General features: G+C 39.0%; 1 protein-coding gene across 2 annotated transcripts in view; it reads left to right on the forward strand.

The window, feature by feature from the left end:
- Adarb2 (adenosine deaminase RNA specific B2 (inactive)) overlaps positions 1-14,703 on the forward strand; it is a 532,727-nt gene that overhangs the window by 39,854 nt on the left and 478,170 nt on the right. The gene's annotated exons all lie outside the window — the stretch shown is intronic.

Here is a 14,703-nt window from a genome sequence, read left to right on the forward strand (position 1 = left end):
AATATTATTAGTGGTGAATCTTCATTTCATATATCATAGGAACATATATTCTCCTTTGGGCAAAAAGGACTTAGGTAGGGAGATCCAAAGCATTCCTAAATTTTTTCTGGGGAACAGGGTACTGATTACACATGGTGGCATATATTTCAGCATATATACAGTTTTTAATCTCTTCATGATATGACATGTCAAGTGTTCCATTAGACAACTTGGTCATCTTCCATACAGATGTTATAGGGTATTACACACAGTAGGACTACAACAATATTACATGGAAATGCAATCTTACAGAACACCATCTTAGAAGCTGTCCACCATTTACTAAAACATTATGTAGTTTTGGTGGCTAAGTGAGTAAAAGCATTTGTGGCTTCTGCAGAGCACATAGTTTCAGCTCTTAGAACCTACACGGCAGCTCACAACTACCTGTAACTTTAATTCTAGAGAGTCTAACATCCATCTTCTAGATTCTATAGGCACCAGACATGTATATACATCTGTACATAAAAAGGTGACCTTAAAAGTTTTTTAAAAATATTATGTTTATGCTTTAATTGTGCTTTTGTGAATATATGGCATTTTTTATTTGTTTTGTTCTGATTTTTGCTATGTAAATTGTCCTTTTAACTTTAAAACATACACAAAAGATTTGGAGAGTCTACAATGGGTTCTCAACCTGTGGGTCATGATCTTTTTTGGGTTGAACAACCTTTCTACAGGGATCACCTAAGATGGTCAAAAAACACAGATATTTACAGTATGATTCATAACAGTTGTAAAATTAGTTGTGAAGTTGCAATTAAAATACTTTTATTCTTGGACTTCATCACATAATGAGGAACTGTATTAAAGGGTCCCAGCACTAGGAAGGTGGAGAACCACTGGTCTCCAAGCTCTTTACTCACAATCTCAAGGTCAGAGAGCTTGGAATACAATATTATCTGAGCAGGAAATGGGAAGAACAGGGTGCAAGCAAGGCAGCTAAGAATCACCTCATCCAGATTCTCTCAAGGCCTCTCCAATGAGGCCTCAGTGAGAGCCCAGAACTCATCCATGAAGCAGGGCCCAGCCACACATTCTAAAGGCATGAGGATGGTTGCTAAAAACAGACAAGGAAGGAAGCCTTTCCTCAGGTCCCAGTTTCTCCACTGGTTATATCCAAACCTCCAGATCAAGGCTTCCTTATCTTTACATCCCATCGGCTCAGACTGCTAGACCCTCTAAGCTCCTCATTTATTTATCATTCATTTATTTACGTAGCAGAATAGGTTGCACCATTTTATTTTACATAGGTGTATTTTTGAGACACTTCTCTATGAGATCATTGAAGAGAAATCCAGATATAATAAGTGAAATGTCATCTGCTCATAGTCTTTTGAAAGGAGGCTGTGAATTCAATGACACGTGTGACATGCAAACATTGAAGCTGTTCTCTTTAGAACTGTCACATTTTATGCACTAGTAATTTTAATATCAACCTATTCAAACTTCCTTAATCTCCACCACAGTGGCGCCAAATGGAGCACGTGGCTTTCTTTCCTTCACATGTGTCTAAATGGTGGGCTACCTATACTCTGTTTCTTCAGACTCCACAGAGTCCATCCTAGTGCCTGATCAGGCTGTTGCAGGGTATTATATAATGTAGTAGCCAGAATCCAGCTATGAACTCTTGAGTCTTTAAACCTGCAGGAAAATTTGGATGTCAGAAATTTTATTTTATTTTATTTTTATTTATTTTTTATTTTTTTATTTTTTTGGTTTTTTTGAGACAGGGTTTCTCTGTGTAGCCCTGGCTGTCCTAGAACTCACTCTGTAGACCAGGCTGGCCTCGAACTCAGAAATCCGCCTGCCTCTGCCTCCCAAGTGCTGGGATTAAAGGCATGCACCACCACTGCCTGGCTAAATTTTCTTTTCCAATGAAAATATTAGTCAAATTATTCAGTGTAGGTTATATTTCTTATCATAAGCTTATTCTGTTAAATCAAATGCAAACTTTACTGTACTATAAAACCAACTAAGTAGAACCATGAAGTTTCTTTTGCAGCAGTTAATTTTAAGCCTAGAAAATTGGGATATAGAATTTTGGACACACTATTAGGTTGGTTTGGAGATCCAATGGGTATTGTTAATGTGCCTTTGTCCACCCCTGGGGACAAAAATCTATTCTTACACATAACTGTGGAAGGGAAGAATATCCAAGTGACAACCATACTTTTTGAGCTAGTTCAAAAATCCTAAAGACTCCTCCTCCTTTAAATGGTTATGAAGGGAAAAGCCTGTGTGAAACCCACACATTAGTTATTTATTGGGGGAGAGGTAGAGAAAAATCAGAGTTGACTTTTGAGCACATTGAGTATAAATGGCAAGTGAGCAAGAGATAAGTCTCAAATACTTTAAATTTCTTCATTTTAGATTTGATCATGATTAATTACTTGATCCTTTCACATGTCTAAGCTCATAATGTTGGGTTCTTCTTTGGGTTATTCTCATCTGTGAAATGTTCAACAATAAGCATTTATTCATATTAACATTACATCAATGATAGTGTTCTTAATGAATATCATTAATATTAAAATATTATTATTGTGCCCACTACATAAAGGAGTTGAAAGCACAGCCTTTGATCTTCAAGTGCAAGCAGGCTAATTAGCAAAATAATATGCACCCAAAGAGAGGAACTGAGGTATACAATCACATCAGAAAATTGTGCACCAAAGCCCATTTCATTCAGAGTCCTGAGCGCTTCCTTCCCTGTGTGCTGAACATCCAGCTATTCCCGAAAGATTGATGAGCTCCATCAGCACCCTGCGGCTTTTGTTTCTTATCACCTAAACACCATTAGACCTTTCTCTGGTTTCACGCAAATTAACTGCTCATCAATTTCATGATTGCAAGAGCTTGCAGCAGCTGTAGCTTTCAAACTATGATTACTTTAAACCTATTTGGTTCTAACTTCCAGCACATGAGCTTCTCTTTGTTCAACTCAATTGATTCATTCCAACCAGTTTATAACAAGGACATTCATTTCACTTAACTATCTATCTGGATAGGCCACAGAGCTACCAGGCCATCAGCTCAGCACCTGCAGTTCAGTGGCCAAGCCATCAGTACCAGCCTTCAAACTAAAGCACTAGTCTCCTTTGTCTGCTTTACTTCTTTCTGTTTTTATTTTTGTAGACAAATTCAAAAAGCAGATAAAATGTCTAACAGCTCTCAAATGCCAAGGTTTATTTCACAGAGAAGCATGTATCATTTCAGGCCTGACCTAATTAAAAGAGAAAAGAGGTGGTCTGGGAAGAAGGTGCCGTGACTAAAATATGACCCGCTCAATCATGAAGACTCGGGTTCAGATCACTACAACCCATTTTACAAACAGGCCCAAGGGCACACAGCTGTAATCTCAGCATCAGGTATGCAGAGAAAAGTGGGCACTGCAGGATTCCTGGTCAGCCAGGATGGACAAACTGTGCCCATTGGAGTCAGTCAAAAGACCATTTCAAATGAAGAAAAGGTCGAGAATGACTGAGGAAGATCCTCTACTGCCAGCTTCCACGGTAACTCAAGGAAAATTAGCACCACACACAAAATCACTCGTGCATATGCCATACAAACACATGGTTCTCTAAAGGTGAGTCAATGAAACAAAGAAAGGGGGAGAACATGGGAGAAGTAATTCTAAAGAGAATCAGCTTTCGGTAAGTGTAGAGATGTCCCACACAGACAAAGTCATACTGAATATGTCATCCTTCCCAACACCTAGAATCCTGTCAGCCGAGCACACACTTCTCCTTCCCAGTGGAATAGCTGAGATCCCTTGGCCACCCAGGATGTACAAATCCTGGTTGTGCTTGTATTTGATATAATAACTTCTATAAGAACCTCATTCTGGCTCTCAGGCATCTCAGCAGGATCCTTCAGATGCTGGCACTTTAAAAATATTTCTATTAATTCTTTGAGAATGTTGTATAATATATTTAATTACACCTTTACCCAAACTCCTGGAAGTTCTCAGATCCACCTCAAGCACCTAGTTTTCTGCAACTTTTATTCCTTCCTTTTTATATATTTTTTACTTAGTCATCCATTGTCCCTAATTTTCACTGTCCATATATTTATGGGAATAGTGCCATACACCAGGGAATGGATGATCTACCAAGAGCCATATCCTTAAAGAAAACTAGCCCTTCTTCTTCCCCCAGAAACCACTGATTGTCTTAGATCTTCAGTTGGAAGAGGGCGTCTGCGACTCCCTTCCTATCCCATGGGAGGATGCTGGCACTCTTGCTCATGGGAGGATGCTGGCACTCTTGCTCATGGGGGGATGCTGGCACTCTTGCTCATATACAGAAGTCCAGAAGATGCTGCTTTCCTCTGGACCTCCCTGACCTACTACTCTTAGAATCTTTCCTCCCCTTCTGTGATGAGTGTGGGTAAGGGTACGTGATACTTTGACTAGTCATCACTGCCTGTGTTAAGCCCCACCCACTGCACAAAGACATTTCACTGATGATACCTGAGAGCATAGTCTGTCTCCCACAATTAGGATTTTTGTTTTAAGGAGCTGCTGATGTTCCTAGCTTTAAAAAGAAAACTATGAAACCATCCCCTCAATTCACTTCCTTTCTGTCTGTTGAATCTGTGATATATACAAGTGTGAAAACACTATCTCACATTTCACAAGAAAATAAAACAATGGTTTTGAGTGATTTCTTTGATTTGTTGCAATAGCAAGTGAGAATTTACTAAGGTTTGTCCCCAAATAAATTAAATCATAATGATAGTGTGTGCTTATTGTAGTGGTTGCTATCTCTGTCTCTTCACCTTCTCTCTGTGCATACATGGGCATACACATATATGCACATGTTCATGCACACACATATACACACACACCACACACATGCACACATGCATATATATGTATAAATTCACACATTCACAAATTCACACACATTGGCATGAAACACAGACAGCTGCTGAATAGCTAATATGCCCTGGTAATGCGAGGAAATACTGGTCTGGCTTCATTAAAGCCATGTTTTCTTGTCTACAAGGTTTGATGTTGTTCCCTGGCCTTCATTCTTCACCATCATTTCACCCCTAACTCCTCTGTAAGCACAACAGGAAGCAGAATTAGAACCAGAGTACCTCTTGCTCAATCATAAAGAATTTCTGCCATAGACATTAAAATTTGAAAGACTTTGGGTACAATCTGCTTTCTTTAATCAAAACCTGATCTGACCAGGTGCCACATAACAACTGTTTGAGCATATTACATAGACAGAGGAAGTTGCACAATAGTAATTAATAAGTGAGGCTGACAAAGCTATTCTCATTTGGTCAAATATATATATATATATATTTCTTCAGGTAAAAGGCAAGTAGTCTCATGTGTCTGGTTCTGTGTGTGTATGTGTGTGTGTGTGTGTGTGTGTGTATCTTTGTGCATGTGTGGTATATTTAGGTAGATACACAAACATGTATGTATATATGTGCTACAAGTGTCAATATGTATGCACATATACATATACACATGTACATTTTTATGTGAAAAATATACATCTAAATTTTATGACAAGCACTTTCCATTCATTGCTTCTCAGAGTCCTGAAAATATATTTAAAAGTTGTGGAACTTCAGATGAAATTAAAAACAAACAAACAAAATAAAATTTCTTTCATGAGAGAAAACTCTGACTTTATTTTTCCATGTCCTCTCAAATAACTCATCTCAGAGAGAAGCATGATTTTCTGTCTTGGACTTCACAGGCATTGACTTAGACTTACCTCGAGGTGATACAGACAAAATTTTATCCCGTGCTTTGAGGGACTGCTCAACTATTTATGTCTTACATGTAAGTGCACTAGAATACCCTTTGTAATCATAAAATGTCTTTCACTCTTAGAGGAAGACCATCCACATCTGGTTTGATGTGGCTATGTAATTCCATGCCAACACTAGAATTCTAACATACCAAAAACAGATTTTCATATTAACCTTGGACATTTTTCTATGATCCCTTCCAAATTGCCAAATTCAGAGAAATCTCTTTTCCATTCAAATAACCAATGTTATTTACTCAACATCTTATTATGTGTGTAAACATCTTCTTGCATCATTATTTACCTTCTGTGCATTTCCATGCTCATACAAAAGATGCTATAATTTCTGTTACAAGTTTTGAGGGTAGCAGGGGAATAAAATATTGGATTTTTTTTTCTTCTTTCTATTTACCCCAGTATTTCAAAATAAGATGAGGTGTCACATCAACAACTGGGTATTTGTTGCTATCAACTGTCTAGACTGTGTTAGCAAATTGATGAAACTGGTGTTAAAGCAACTTCTCTTCAGTCCTCCACTGAAGACACAAGTTGCTCAAAGAATAAACCAATTCTGCCTTCACTTCTGACCCACATGGCTCGATATATTGCATCCCAGCATTGAGGTCTTCATCTAGAGAGCTCATCACTTCCTATTTCTAGTTATTCTGAGTCACTTGAGGTGAATCTAGGGATGAACACTGGTTCTTTTCATTTCCTTTTCAAAATATAGAGATCATTGGTGAGCTCTCAGGAGGTTTCTTTTTATCCCCCACTCTTTCTTTTTTGAACCGCATTCCAAAAATGGCATCAGTCTCCAAAAATTGTAAGTTTAACATTTATAGAACTAAGTTCACTTTAGAACCAAGATGTGTATAACTCAAACTGAAAAATGCACATACCTCTGGAAGCTGACTTTACCTGGGTAGGAAATCTAGGGTTGTCCTTAATTTCAACTGGGAAAATGCAAACATATGTTTCATCTATGATTGGAGAAAATATGCAAACCATAAGAAAACAGTGAAAAGGACACAAAAGGATGTCTATGTGACAAGCATCTCTGCCTTCACATAAATTATCCCCAGGATGAACTGAAGGACTTTACAAGGGTCACCATGCTCCTTGAAATTCACCAATCTTTTGTGATCCTATGATTTTCTTCTTGACTCTGAATGCATTAAGAAACAGTCTGCCTTTGGGGGTTTCCATACCCATTTTGATTATTACATCATTTTTTAAAAAAAAATTTATTAGATATTTTCTTTATTTACATGTCATATGATTTCTTCTTTCCCAGTTTCCTCTCAAAAAAAAAAAATCCCAAAAAACAACAAGAACAAACCACTGTTGCTTCCCCCCTCCCCCTGCTTGCCACCCCACCCTCTCCCATGTATTGGCCTTGGCATTCCCCTACACTGGGGCACAAAACCTTCACAGGGCCAAGGGCCTCTCTTCCCATTGATGCTTGACTTTGCAATCCTATACTATACACATGCTGTGAGAACAATCAGTTCCACCATGTATAGTCCAAAGGATATTGCACCATTTTTAATTAAATTTCATAGAACCTTTTCTAATGTTCTAAACTCCTGAACACACTTGGCAGATGACTCCAATATGCTTCTCCTCATCTTACAAATGACACACAGTGAATATCCCAGGACACATTCTGAACATCAAAAAACAGTGGGTCAAATAACTAGGGTTGAAGATCATATTGACATTCAGAAATAATGCCTACACCTTATGTCATTTTCAGATTAAAAAGAAGGAAATAGCAAGCTTGGGGAAGAAAGCAGAGAAACTATGTAATATCAAAGGTCCTTTTCAGTTTTTTCTTAAGAGGGCAGTTGACAGTTTTGTTACTTGTCTGCTTGAGTGGTTTATCACAGATATTTGGGTAGAATTTTCTGTGTTTATTTTCTCTTAACAGTGCCCATTATATTCCTGAATTCATTAACCATTTGGAAATTATCTGATGGCTGTTCTCCTAGCTGAGACCCTAGTAGATCTTTAGGACTTAAAGGAGAAGAGAGAACTGCAGCTTAACTCTCCTGGTTATTTTGTTTTAGTGTCTGCCACATCAGGGAGCTTCTGGTTTCTTTGCTATTGAATCTGGAGATCTTTGATGGCACGTGCTCTCTCATTCCTGGGCTGTTTTCGTTTCTGTTTTCATCTTTCTGGGGTTTTAGTTGACCTTTGTTCATACATGGCCCTGAAATCTTCAACAAAGGTTCAGTGATCAAGTGGGGCAAGGTGATTTCAAATGTATTGTAATATGTTATATGTGCTAGGTCCTGGGATATAAATCTGGTCTATAGCTATTTGTTATGAAAAAAAGTCTAGGGTCAAGGAGATAGCTCAGTTGATATGGTGCTTGCCTTTCAAGCAAGAAACGCTGAGTTTGTTCCCCAGAACGCATATAAAAAACCCATCAGATGTATTGTCAGTTCACATCAGTTACCAGTGCTAGGGAGGTGGACACAAGCAGACTCCTGGGCTCCAGGTTGCCTGGCATACTTGGTGAGCTCCAGTCTGTCCACTGAAGAGGCACTGGTTTAGATAGGTAGCTAAGTAGGTACGCAGGTAGATAGATAGATAGATAGATAGATAGATAGATAGATAGATAGATAGATAGATAGATAGACAGACAGATAGATAGACAGAGGATATACAGTACTTAAACAACAATGTCCAAAGTGATCCTGTATCATCCACATGGATGTTCTCAAAAACACATACACACACACATACACACACACACACACACACACACACACACACATACACATACACACACTGGGAACACTGAAATGTGTAGAATTTCCTTTGACCATCACATGATGTTCCTATCATGGTCCAGCCTTGCCACAGCCTTGCCCTTCATTATTATCTACTCAGAATCCTCTGTGCTTTATGCACTTGTCTTTGAATCATCACTTTAATTTGCTGCCCTCTCACTTGGGATGCAGTGCCTTGATGGATCTTTTGCAGAAAATCTAACCAAACACCCAAGCCTCATGGGCTTGTTTGCACAGAAATAAATGTGATTGGATACTCTCATAAAGGCAGAGGCAGGAGTTTGAGGGTAACAAAAAGCCTGGTATGAAGCCAAAGTATTCTTTGGAGAGCTTCCGTTCACTGGAGAATTGCAGAACAGTGGCTCTCTTAGAGAGCTCTGGACCATCCAATTCAATCACCTCATTTTACAGGTGAGGAAACTATGACCCTGAGGGCAAACAATTTGCCCAAAGTCATACAGATAATTTATTGCCAGAACTAGAATCTGTATGTTCTAATTCCTGGCTTAGGGCTTTTTTTCCTCTTTTATTTTGAACTGCATTAGTTTACTGCTTCAAGTTTTGGACTTTTCTATGAAAAGGAAAATTAAATAGTAATGGTAATGATAATATTTCTTTGTACTTTTATTCTATAAGTTGTTAGAGAAAGGGGCATTAAGTGCCATGCTGTGTGTGTGCTCAGGCTTACAGGAGAATGCTTTGAGGAAATGAGTTTAAGAGGAATGCATTCTGGTCTTTGAGGCTTGGTCATAAAAATTACTCTATTGCTGCAACTAGGTAAACTTGTCTCTTGCAGCAAAAGAAATCAGTTGAAAACAAGTCAGCATGGCATGTGTGCAGGCAGGCAGGGAGTCTCCTGCTTTTAGAGGTTTGTACTATATGTACTATGGGCTACTCTGGCTTCCCACGATTCCTACTCGGGAATACCTGTTAACATCACATTTTAAACTTTCTCAGGTTTCCAGAAAGTAGGCACTTGGCCATCACTCTCTGACCAAGCACTGTTCTCCTTCCATTGCTGTGACAATATTCCTGAGACTGCAATGTGTGTGTGGAAAGGGGAGATTTAATTTTGGCCATGGGGTTTCCGTGATCTTGGTTCGTGCTGTGGAGCTGAAGTGAGGAAAAGCACCCAGGCAGAGAGCAAAGTGGAATGGAGCTTTATAGTAGGTGCAGAGCAGAGAGAGAGAAGAGGCCAGGACAAGGCAACTCTTCAGGAACATCCATCTAGTGACCTACTTCCTCCAGCCAGACTTTGCTTCTTAATTACCCACTCAGCTTTGATTTCATCAATGGAGTAATTCATTGATAAAATTGGAATCCTTGACGTGCAATGGCCTCTCAAAAACCTAGTGTCTATGAACCAAGCCTTTACCAAGTGAGCTGTCCATGGGGATCTTTAGATTCAAATTATAAGAGTTTCCCATTTTAAGAATGTATAATTGTGTTATGACTTACATGCTTGATTAGAGGAATTGGCTGTTCTAAAATCTGGAATGTAGCATGGCTGTGGCTGACAGTGATCTAAACACCATTGCTTAAATGTTCCTTTCCTTGGCCATAATGAGACATTGCCATGAAAACACCTCAATTAACCAGGTCACACAAAATGAGATTTTAAGGGTCCAGGAGTTTCACTAAGTGGGACCTGATCACCTTGACTGTAATCAACCATTCTGTCCAGGATAGATTTCCAGCCAAAATAATAGCACAAGGGTAAATCTCTCATTAGTAATTCCATTTATGCAAAATTCTAATTAGCTCTGCTTGGGAAGATGTGTGTCTGATGATAGGATGGAGCAAGGGAAATAGAGAGGCCTCTGCCACTGAGCACATGGCACAGAGCTCCTCTAAATGGGTTGATCATATCATTTATCATCCAAACCAGGACACTTTTAAAAGTGAGATGGCTCTATTAATAATTATGCCAGGACAATAAGCATAAACTAGGACTGTCCGGGCAACCTGGAATGTAGAGTCACCTGCCCTCCAAGGATAAATGAGAAGGCTTGCACTCTTATGCCTTTCATTTCTCAATGACCTGAGTTATCTTTGGAACGATGAAACAGAAAGTGCCCCATATCTGTTGTTTAAAGCCACATCTCAGGGAATGTAGCACAGGGCATGTGTCTCTTATTGTTAGAACTGTCCCAAATCGTGACTGGTAGAAGATTAGGAGAGATTAATTGCGGAATGAAGTCATGTCCCATTTCTATAAGCATTGGCCTGAATATCCTGTGATAACAAGCTCAGAGTCCCTAGAGCCATGCAAGGCCCTTGTCTCCTGCTTCAATTGTGTTTAGTGGGCATACAGCTGGCAAGACCAATACTATGCACCAGAGTCTAGAAGAGACATTGAGAAGAACAGAGTGACTGTAGGGAGGTTATGATGAGAGGCAAAGACAAACAAAAAGACAGATAAGAGAGAGGATGTTTAGTGCAGAAACAAGAGATCCTGCTTCCAAGCTTTAGAGCCAAGTGATACAAAAGGGGAAGGGTCCATTCTTGTTTGCAGTACAAAGGCCACAGACAAAGAAAGGTCCATTTGGAGCTAGCTACAAGTGAAAAATGCCCTCCTTTCTAAGTGTAATCAAGACTTAAGACAGTAGACATGTTCTGCATCCTTTTAGGCTCTGAAGTCTGTGGCCATTCATGTGTGTGCAGGTACACACAGGTATGCATGGAAGGTAGATGACAACATTAAATGTCACTTTTCCTCAGGCACCATCCCATCATGCTTTTTAATACAAAAATCTCTCACTGGACTAAGGTCACATTTGGCTAAGCTGACTGGTTTAGTGTCTTCATTCCTTACCTCCCCAGTGAACTTATTAGTCACACTAGCATGCCCAACTTTTAAAAAAATCATTTATTTTATTTTTGAGATTATAATATTATATCATCTCTCCCTTCCCTTTTCTCTTTTCATACCTTTCCATATATTCTTCCTTGCTTTCATTCAAATTAATGGTCTATTTTTCATTAACTGTTATTATATACATACAAACATACATATATACTCTGTATATATATATGTATACACATATACATATATATATGTACACACACATGCATACATACATAGGAACATACATATATATTTTCACACACACACTTATACATACATACATACATACATACATACATACATACAGTTCTAAATATACCCTGCTCACCAACATTTTACATGGGTATGCCTATCTAACTTGGATCCTCCTTGTATACAACCACTTTATTGATAGAGCCATCACCCCAGCCTCAGGATCATAGTTCATGCGATACTGTAAAGAAAGAGAAGTGAATATGGAGAGGGTGAGATCTAGACGGCAAAAGAAACACTCACGTTCCAAATGACCCAGCTGTGAACCACATCGCTTTTGGTTCTATTATGCATGAGCCTGTGATGTTACTATGCCAAATGCTGGAAGGGAAAAAAAAGTACAGCTGCTCATGCTGACGTCATGAGAATGTTGACTTGGACACTTGCTGGGTACCATTAACCCTTTGCTAGATGCTAAAATCACTGTTTTCAAGTCAAACTTTGCTTCAGAGTTTGTGTTCACAGCAAAGGACCTGTCAAACCACCACATCTTTGCTATCTTCCAGGTGATCCACTTTGTTCTCCTTGGGTCTCTAGGTTGTTATAATCCAAAATGCTTACAAGAAAGGATTTGCCACAAGGAGGAGCCTATATCTGAAACTCCTTGATGACTGTAAAAAGGCACACTGGTGCTGTTTACTGGGTGTAAAGTAATTTGATATCATGAACATTATATAATGTGTAAAGTATCATATATAGTGTAAAGTAAGTTGATATGATGAGCTAGGTAGGATTTTCTGGAAGAAACCATGAAGCACTATGTACAGCTATTCCTCAGAGGGCAGCAGGGGACCAGAAGCATTTTGAATCTACTGCGGTCGTCAGCCCAGCCTGAGGTTTTCTTGAGCATGACTACAAAGATGCTGTCACCCCCTCTATTATAATGATCACATCAGGCAAATACCATGTTTAGTTGCTATTTCTAAGAGTTGACAAATGAAGGTGATAGTGAACAGAAGGTAATAATTTTAATATCACAAAACTATGATTCATATGTTATGTGCAGATGAGTCTGAATGTAGCTGAGGTCTCACCGTTACATTCCTGTATATACATGTAACATGCTTACCAAGGGAACATGCCAGCTGACTTTGCCCAAAAGACAACCTCACCCTCAACCTCAGTCCAATGTATGTAACAACCACTGACACGTATTTATACGTGAATGTTTGTTATCTTCTCAACTAGGCCTACACTAGCCTTGGCCTGTCCAATTCCAATGTGTTCTAGTATTTAGAAGATCTGCCAGCTCTGCTCCAATATAACTCATTGTGACTATTTCTATGTTTAAATATAAAACAAGAATCACGTTACTCAAACACAGAGCTCCCTATCTGCAGCTGTACGCCAAAGGAAACAGTGAAATTTATGTAAAGAAATCAAACAAATTCTAAGTGAACAAAAGTTATACCAGAGGTATGGCTCAGCAGGTAAAAATATTTGTACCAAGTTCAAGGATCTGAGGGTGATCCTTATTTGTGAGAGACAAGGCTGGAAGTGTCGCCTGTTAGAGATTATAAAGATCCTTGTTCACCAGAGCCTATAAATGTAAGTCGTTCTTGGTTAGTTAGGGGGATGGTGGAGGAAGAAAACCTATGACTACTGCTTGCGGAGGGCCCAGACTTAATAATGAAACTCTGGTTTCTTGCAGTTCCAAAGCCTCCATCTCTTTTTCTTCTACATCATCTTTTTGGCCCTCATGTGAACATTCATTGAAACATAAAACTCATTTGAAACATAAAAATTACAGTACTCAATCTGGATACCCATGAAAGTAGAGTCTGTGGACTTATTTAAGCAATCACCATGATATTTGTATGACCCCATGCTTTATTCCTATGAATAAGCTTGAATGGTCATTCTAAAACTGAAGAGAAAAATCACAGCCCATTTAGTGTCTAATGTGGTCATACACATGTCATCCTGAGGTCCTTCAGTTATTAAAACTAATGAACTATCTTGCTTTTAAAAGGGTTTCTGTGCTTTCAACATATTGCTATAAAACGTCCATGAACTTTTTTAAAACATAAAACACCACAGGCTACTGAGTCCAGGGTTCATATGCTATGGCTTATCTAAGAAGCCTTGGTCAGAGACAGTTGCTCTATGAATAGATACTGCAAATACCTCAGTCTTTAATCACTACACAAACAAGAATTTTGTATGGATCTGAGTATTGTCTCATCCTGCTTTCTATAGCAGAAGTAAGATTTTAATGCCACTCTCTTAATTTCCCCTAAAGTGTTTTACCTACGTCATTTAATGTCACACTTTCCCCAAACAATCTAATGGAAGTTATTGCCCTACACTGCACTAGAACTTACAGGGCAGGTTCTTGCTACCCAGAAACCTATGAGCATAGATTACAGGCCCACACAGACATGAAGCATCTTGCCACAGTGATAAACCTGTTAGCACACTTCATCATCTAAGAGGATTAATCATTAAGTTACCAAGAAATTATGTATTTGTTTGGCATCTGAGAGGCATCAGAGATGCCTCTATACAGATTCCTCTGTATAGAGATCTGAAGCTCCTTGACCAGAATTACTCCACAGAACAGGCAGGCACCTGACCTCTTCAGGGTGGAGGAACACAGGGCTAATCTTCTCTGTTTACAAAGGCCAACCATCCACAGGAGCCGGAATTCATTGTTTTTCTTCTATTTAATGAGCACCAAAGAAGTGCAAGCATCCTATTCAGTGTTGTTCACAAATGTGCCATTGGTCTGGAGAGTAGCCTTTTGAATAGGGGATTATTATCTCTGTTCCTACTGATAAGGACACTTATTCAACTTTAGCAGTGAATGTTAGGTCTTAAGTTTCTCTCAATGCATCTGTGAATTCAAACCTCCAAAACTCAGACTCTTTGTTTCTGGCATCATATACCAGCAGAAAACATCTCCATGAGGCTTGTATATCTGGATACCATACATGTTTCTCTGTTTGGGGAGAGAGAGAGAGAGAGAGAGAGAGAGAGAGAGAGA

This window comes from Mastomys coucha, unplaced genomic scaffold, assembly GCF_008632895.1.
Source record: "Mastomys coucha isolate ucsf_1 unplaced genomic scaffold, UCSF_Mcou_1 pScaffold7, whole genome shotgun sequence".
Classification (NCBI taxonomy): Eukaryota; Metazoa; Chordata; class Mammalia; order Rodentia; family Muridae; genus Mastomys; species Mastomys coucha.